The sequence below is a fragment of the Coregonus clupeaformis genome, unplaced genomic scaffold (assembly GCF_020615455.1).
Source record: "Coregonus clupeaformis isolate EN_2021a unplaced genomic scaffold, ASM2061545v1 scaf1517, whole genome shotgun sequence".
Lineage (NCBI taxonomy): Eukaryota > Metazoa > Chordata > Actinopteri > Salmoniformes > Salmonidae > Coregonus > Coregonus clupeaformis.
In genome coordinates, this window is record NW_025534971.1 from 33,654 (window position 1) to 41,717 (window position 8,064).

The 8,064-nt window shown below is 44.1% G+C and overlaps 2 pseudogenes; both read right to left on the reverse strand.

Annotated features, from left to right (window-relative positions):
* Window positions 1-977: 977 nt before the first annotated feature.
* LOC123487198 lies at window positions 978-3,550 on the reverse strand (annotated as a pseudogene).
* Window positions 3,551-6,141: 2,591 nt separating this feature from the next.
* Window positions 6,142-7,606, reverse strand: LOC123487199 (annotated as a pseudogene).
* Window positions 7,607-8,064: the final 458 nt, after the last annotated feature.

An 8,064-nucleotide genomic window follows, 5' to 3' on the forward strand; every position in this document is an offset into this window, starting at 1 on the left:
CCAATCATGGTTTGTCTGAGATATTCAAAAGGTTTATTTGACTGAAATAATAAAGCCTGTTTGCTAACCTCTTCTTTTGGTCTGGTTGATCTTTCCCAGACATGTGATGGTTTAAACCACGTGTCAAACTCATTCCCACGGAGGCGAGTTTCTGTTTGGCTCCCTCATTACTTGATTGATGAATTAAGGTCACTAATTGATAAACAACTCCCCTCATTTGGTTGTCTGAGTCTTAATTGAAAGGAAAAACCAAAAACACGCAGACACTAGGCCCTCCATGGAATGAGTTTGAACATTGACCTCGTTTAAACAGTGACAGTGGTTCAGACTGAGAAAAGAAACCGGTAGTACTCATAATAGCTCCTAGATGGCGCTAGAGGACAAAAAGCAGAGCTTTCCATCAATTCTGCTGATTTCTTTTCAAGTGTTCCCTCTGAGTAATTAATATAAGCTTACTATCATGGCATAAAAGTGATACCAAGCTTGTGACTTATAGCCGTGAAAAAAAACAGCACAACAGCCTCAAATGGTTAGCATTGACCCAGGAGGTTTAACTGATAAAATTTCACATTCATCAAAACAACAGTGCAGAAGCTCAATGCATAAATAAGAGAATTCATCACACAATATGTCACACAATGAGTAAAAGGTTTAAAATAAACCTTCCTTAGAGTTTATTAACACACTAAATGTTTTGGTTGTGACACATGGAATACTTTTTGAACACACTGAGTATAAGCACTAATGAATGAACATCAAAGGCATTGTACAACATCCAATCAAACGGGATTTAAAGTACAACAGTTACAAACTCACACAAAGATCCACTGTGAATTGTGAAACTTTTATCACTATTAAAAGGTAGCATTAGGAGAATGATTGCGTCAGTCTTTTTCCAGACTCAATAGCTAATCAGGTTGTTTAACACTGACAGATGGGCCAATAGTATCACAGCTTGATGGGGAAATTGGTGAGACTTACGATGTGAGGGAGCCACTGGAGCCTCCACGGTGGATCTGGTTCAGGATCTTCGTCAGGTGTCACTGGTGCTGCCCATGCTGTTTCCTCATCTGCCTCATAAGAGCTGGGAGCAGAGGCTGAGCTGGCCCGCTCCATCTTCTTTGCTGCCTGTTCGTAAACATAGATTATTGTTATTGTCATCATTGTTATCATAGGGTGTCACCCACCGCATCATCATCGTCATCAAGATCATCATTTCTTTCATAATCGCCGTTATTTGAATCTAAGGAGACAATTTGCCAACTTAGGAAGGATAATGACCAAATCACAATTAATTGTACAAAACATTAGGAACACCTGTTCTTTCCATTACAGACTGACCAGGTGAATCCCTGCCAGGTCCCTTATTGATGTCACCTGTTAAAATCCACCCAAATTTTACATTTTAGTCATTTGAACGCTCTTATTCAGAGCAAATTACAGGAGCAATTAGGGTTAAGTGCGCTTGCTCAAGGCAGCATCGACAGACTTTTCACCTGAGTAAACGAGTTAGAACCAGCGACCTTTTAGCTACTGGCACAACGCTCTTAACCACTAAGCTACCTGACACTTCAATCAATCAGTGTAGATGAAGGAGATACAGGTTAAAGAAGGATGTTTAAGACCTGAGACAGTTGAGACATAGTTAATGTTTGTGTGCCAGTCAGAGGTGAATGGACAAGACAAAAGATTGAAGTGCGAACGGGGTATGGTGCCAGGTGCGGTTTGAGTGTGTTAAGAACTGCAAGCTGCTGGGTTTTCACACTCAGCAGTTTCCATGTGTATCAAGAATGGTCCACCACCCAAAGGACATACAGCCAGCTTGACACAACCTGTGAAGCATTGGAGTCAACATAAGGCCATCATCCCTGTGGAGCAACTTTCCGACACCTTGTAAGTCCATGCCCCCAATGAATTGGGGGCTGTTATGAGGGAAAAAGGGGGTGCAACTCAGCATTAGGAAGGTGTTTCCTAGACAATAGAAACTGATGTCAGTTTCTGAACAGTGACTAAACCCACCTTGTCACTGAGAGTGGGTCATTGACGAGTACAGCTTGTTGGTGATGTCTTTGCCAATGGGGTACCTGAACACCTCGTTAAGAAGGAGTCAGACTCCAGGAAGTAGGTGAGTCTCTCTCTGGACCAACACAGAGACTTACAGTTCTCCTCCGCCATGATGGTCACCTGTAAATTAATCAACAAGTCACAGGCTGTCATGGTAACAAACCTGCCCTATCATTACCTAATCATGCCAACGTCACTTGTGTTGTTTGGTCTGCAGTATGGATACTACTATGAACTGGAATATGGGTAAGTGGTAAATTGGGTTATATATCAAAAATAAATAAATAAATGGTACATTCAATAATCTGAGCTTCTTATTTACCTGGAATTTTTTCTCCTCTGTGCATCTGGAGTTGAAGTCTGAACTCAGGAGTCGATGAAAGCGTTCGTGTAGATGTTATGGAGGAAATGACCTCGATGTGACACCTTCATTCTGTCGCACACAAACTTATAGTCAACACAGATGACCATGGATGGATCAAATGCACACAGATGCACACAGATACTGCTAAACCTTATTGATCAAACATCATTCAGGGAAAACCAGGGGTGGAATGACATCGTAAATAGGTGACAGGGAGATGTCTCAGAGTGATACCTACTTTCCTTTAAGGAGGATACAGGCGCTCATCCACGGAGGTCTTGTCCTCGGCTTCGTACCTGTCCTTCTTCAGGCTCTGGATGGTGCAGAATTGACCCGTCAGTCTCTGGAACAGGGCCTGCCAGCGCCCGTGGAGGCTCAAACATCGCTTGTACACTGACTTAGCTCTGTCAATCTTAATCTGACAGAAGACAGTACGGTTACAGCTCATTGTCTATACACTGATAAAGTGGCATATAAAGTGTTATGATGGATGATTGGCGTGACTTGAGCTAGGCTCTGATTCCAGGGTGGATCGCCACAGGGGCGATGTTATCCAAAACCAGGCATTAAGTATATTTTAGGATCTTTAATCAAATGTCACCACCCAGCCAACATAAAGTAGGGGCCACCTAATTCCTACTCATCCTTGATATTGAATTGATAGCACACAATTTCATTATGTCATTCGATGGGAGTGAAGAGGACTGCAGTATGCATAACTTCCTTTCTCGTTATGAGGACAGGTGGTCCCATTTATCAGTTATGTGAAGGCCCTCTACACACTGAGAATCCCTAGTATGGAACAGTGCATTTTTGAAAGACCTGCATCTCATTTAGGTAGAGAGAGACAGTGTTTCCCCAACACCAAGGGGCATGTGACTGGCTGTCTCCCCGCACAGAGGCCTACAATGGAAAGCGAATCTCCAAAGTCCTCATCAAAATAACTGTTCCAGGTAACTTGTGCCTACTCTAAGCTGTATGTACTGTATATAAATGGACCACAATCAGCATCTAACTGGAATGTGTTGAGTTGGGGCAGAACTCACAGGTCTGCGTTTGTAAGGTCAGGTAGAAGAAGTGCATGAAGTTGACCAGCAGGAAGACCGTTACACACCATGACATCCAGGTTACACCGGTACAGCGTGTGATGATGAACAGACAGCTTCCTGTCAGGGACAGGAACAGGAAATAATAAAGCGCACTTGAGTTGTTATTGGTTAGGTTATATCCTCATATTGCCCTATAGCCGTAAATTCTTCAACTAGCTTGAAAACTCCAGTAGGCAGCTGTGCTTCCACCAACATGGTGGTCATGATATGATATCATTCCGCCTTCCAGGGCCTTTCCCACTGTGCTACCACCAACATAGTGGTCATAGTGATTTTTTGTATTCCATACTTTTCAATTTGATTACCAGCTGTACTACTTGTAACTCCCCCTTCTCCGCGAAGTGTGCACTCGTTCACTCACTATAGTGCTTCTATCATATTTCTAACAGCAATTAAATGCATATCAATCCTTGAGGGAGTGAACGAGTAGATACTTTTGGAAGTGAGGAAGAGATACTGTGAAATGGGGCTGGTAATGGAAGCTGAAAAGTATGTGTGCTGTCGTATCATGACCACCGGAAATGGACTGTAATCTGGGCCAGCAGAGGGCAGTATGGACCCACCTGTCATCAGCATGAAGCTGGCAGGATCATGTGCAGGGGGTCAGGGTGGTGGGGATGACCAGGCCCAGGAGGAGAAGCCAGGTTCCCCAGGTGGAAGTGCAGGTGGTGAGCTCCTCCACTCCTCACAGGAGAATCACGTTGGGCTCCATGGTGGTCATCACCAGACCTCCCTCCAGCCTCGGGTTCAGACCCAGGGACTGCCCGACCGCAGTGGGGCCAGGGTGATGTAGAACAGGCTACTGGTCATCTCTGGGAGAAGCAGACATCCTGATCCTGCCCAGAGGTCACCTAGAGAGAGGTGAGGAGGAGTATTGTGGTTGTTTATGTACTGCTTATGAATGGGGTATGTACAGATTATGAATGTATTATTATGTTGGTACCTTTCAAGTTAAGTATTACAGAATTGGTGGTAGAAACAGGGGATTTTTGCAGTTTAAAGTTCAATTCACGTTGCTGCTGTTCTCATAGTGTACATCAGTTTGCTCACTATCACAATCTCATCCTCAGGTTTCAATAGATTTTCATAACAGATTACTGTATTTCCAAATGTTTTCTTTTTGTAGTAATGCATTAGAATAACTTTTGAGATGTATGGAAGCCTACTGACACTGTCAACATAATATTTGATTCATCAAAATGTGCAGCTGATTTAATACTGTAAGTAGCCTGGAATTCATCACACCGATCATAGAGCACAGGAGTAACATTGAAGGTTTCACTTTAATGTTGCAGCAACACAAACACATGTGTGGGAAAATACCAAACTCCACTGGGTTTAGAGCAGATCAAGCCGACCAGCGCTCAACAATATTTGATTGCCAGTCCCTCAGATACAGATTAAGAAATGGAAATGGAAAAATTGCGAAATGAGTCGGCTACACTACGCTGCTTGCAGAGAAAATTAGCGGGATACCGGTAGACGTCTTAAGAAATAGCCTAATATGTTTGAGCGTTAACATTCCTTTCACCACTCAGTCAGAGTAAAATAACAGAGAATGGGAAATGTAACTTTTCAATCTCTGACAACAATCGATCAAACGCGTCGCTGGACAGAATAATAAGGAGAAGAAACAATGGACAAGTATTGAGGAGCTATAAATGTAGGTCCTCACGAGCTGAGGGCTGCACAATGTGGTCGCGCATTCCAGCGAGCTGACGAGCATTGACTAAAATGGGCAAGAGGCAGGGGACAGCGATCCGCACTAACCCGCCGCTGCGCACCGAAAAGTCGGGCACGCCAACAGGGGGTGGTAAAACTTCCCTTTTGAAAACTGAAAATATAGCCTTGCAGCCAGCAACTCCTCGAAAATAATGACCATGAAGCCAGTCAGGTGAATCGTGGTATGTGTTTCGAGATTTTGGTTAACCTAATTGAACAGTGCTCTTCACCCTCCAGAGGTGACATGAGCTGCGTGATGAGGTTGACAAGAGCGGATATGAATGAGATCAGTGACAAAGTCAGCGCCAGGATCAGAGCGAGAAGAAGGTGATTGACACTCACCTGTAGGCTGCTCTACAGAAATGCACGCTCCCCGAAGAAAATGTTGTAGGCCAAATGAAAGTTATTCGACATACAAAACGTATAGGGCTACATTTGCATTTGTTAATTCTTTTTATTAAACACAAATATTGACAAAAACTCTGTCAGACAATTGAATATACAGTCTCAATTTAAGACAGGCAGGTATCAAGTACTATAAAGGCATAAACAGGAATCAGGGGTAACATTTCACTGGTATTTTGATGCAGAGAGAAATCTCCTCTCTCACTCTCTCTCTCACACCTCTCTCCTCTCTCACTCTCTCTCTCTTTCTCTCAATCATCTCTCTCGCCTATTGCATGATATCTGGCAAACCAAGTGGAGGGTTACTTCATGTGCTTACAATGTAGTCTTTGTTGATGCGTAAATTACATAGCTTATGGCCTATCCATAGCCTAAGCATGAGGATAACAAAGAAACAAAAACAACATACATGAATGAAAAACAAACATTCAAAAGTTCCGTTCAGTCACGAGTCAGTCTCTTCTGGTGCTGTTATGATTATAGGGACACGGGCACGGTGGCCATGGTCATATTGCGCCGGGACTCGTAGGAACGCGTCATCCAGTCTAATTCAGGCAGCAGCACGTGACGGTAGGTGGGTAACCGGAGATCATATCGGAACCCGCGGCTGTCGAACGCCTTGTCGTTGAGTACAGCTTGTCGCGATGTCGTCCCATACCACGAGCGCGAAGACCTTGGCGATGTAGCGGTGCTTGGCGAAAAGTAGGTACAGTTTCTTACGTCTCCATGAAACGTACCTACAGCCATTATCTTACGCAGAAGTCACCTGGGGAAAGAAAACACTAATGCTTATACACTGAGTATACAAACATTAAGAACACCTTCTTAATATTGAGTTAAACCCCCACAGGGATGTTGGCCAATGTTGATTCAATGCTTCCACAGTTGTGTCAAGTTGACTGGATGTTCTTTGGGTGGTGGACCATTTTTGATACACACAAGGAAATTGTTGCATGTAGAAAAACAGCAGCTTGCAGTTCTTGACACAGCCCAGTGCGCCTGGCACCTACCAACCCCAGTTCAAAGGCACTCAATGGCACATTATTTGCCCATTCACCCTCTGAATGGCACACTACACAGTCCATGTCTCAAGATTGTCTCAAGGCTTAAAATCCTTCTTTAACCAGTCTCTCCCCTTCACATACACTGATTGAAGTTTAACAAGTGACATCAATGAGGATCATACAGTAACTTTCACCTGGATTCACCTGGTCAGTCTATGTCATGGGAGGCGAAGACTTCTTAATGTTTTGTATACTCAGTGTATATACCAGAAACATTAGCCAAAATTAGCTTTATTCGATCAGTTTACTATTTACCTGGAAAACTCCCTCCTCTGACGGCCGAGGAAAGAGTCACATTCAGTGAATCGAGAAACTGGAAAGGATAGATGTCATGTAAAAACTCTCATTTACTGTCACACGAATTCTGTGAGAAAAAAGTGTGACATTGAACTATCTTATATGACATAACATCAAATACAGTTGGATCAAATGTACAAGTGAAGTTGAAATGCCGGCCGGACAGAGAACGGACAGCTTATCAATAGCAGTCTTGCCCTCCATGGCATAACGGTGGTCTTTCTCTATGGTGTGGATGTCCCCTTCCCCCAGCGAGGGCGACTATCTTGCCGAAGTGGGTGAGCGACACCCCCAGCTTTGAACAGGTAGCTGTACAGATCTTGGAAACTCCTTTTCAGTAACGTTCCTCAGCGGTAGGCGACATTACAACTTGAACCGCACATACCCCAAAAAAGGCGAAATTCCACAAAAAGGTATCGGTGGTGCACGCGTCAGACCATGACCAAATGGTTGTGCCAGAAGAAACCGAGCGTCAGAAGAGTAAACAAGTAGAGCCCATAGAACCCGCTCCCTCCCATGAACCCCAAAACAAGGAAGATACTGGCGAGGTGGAAGATGGCACCCTCAGATCCCCCTTCCATTCTTCGCATAACGGGTGCACGACAGCCGCCGTCAAGTTTCAGGAGGTGGGAAAATTCTGGCGCCTCCATTGTTCGCGTGGGGGGCACGTCCTTTTCCGAAAGCAGGAGGTGGTAAGCGAATAAGTGAAACTCACCGAGACTTCTACCTAAAATGTAATCGCCCTAAGTTTTGATTATATCACCTCTTAAAATATGACCCGGGTTCAGGACTGGGTGGCGCAGTAGCCCTACTGCTTCCATGGTCCTGACGTCCTGCTATTTAAAAAGCTCAGTCGTGCTCAGCAAACCATCTCTTATAATTGCACATGACGTCTAGGATAAACTCACTAAACATATACTGTGACTGGTGTTATGAATTTTCCTGATCAAAGAGAAGATTGTGATGATGAATGATAAGCTTCAAGGTCTCTGACAGAAGGTGGTCTCCAGCAACTCCCACTAGGGCTGTAACACTTCCC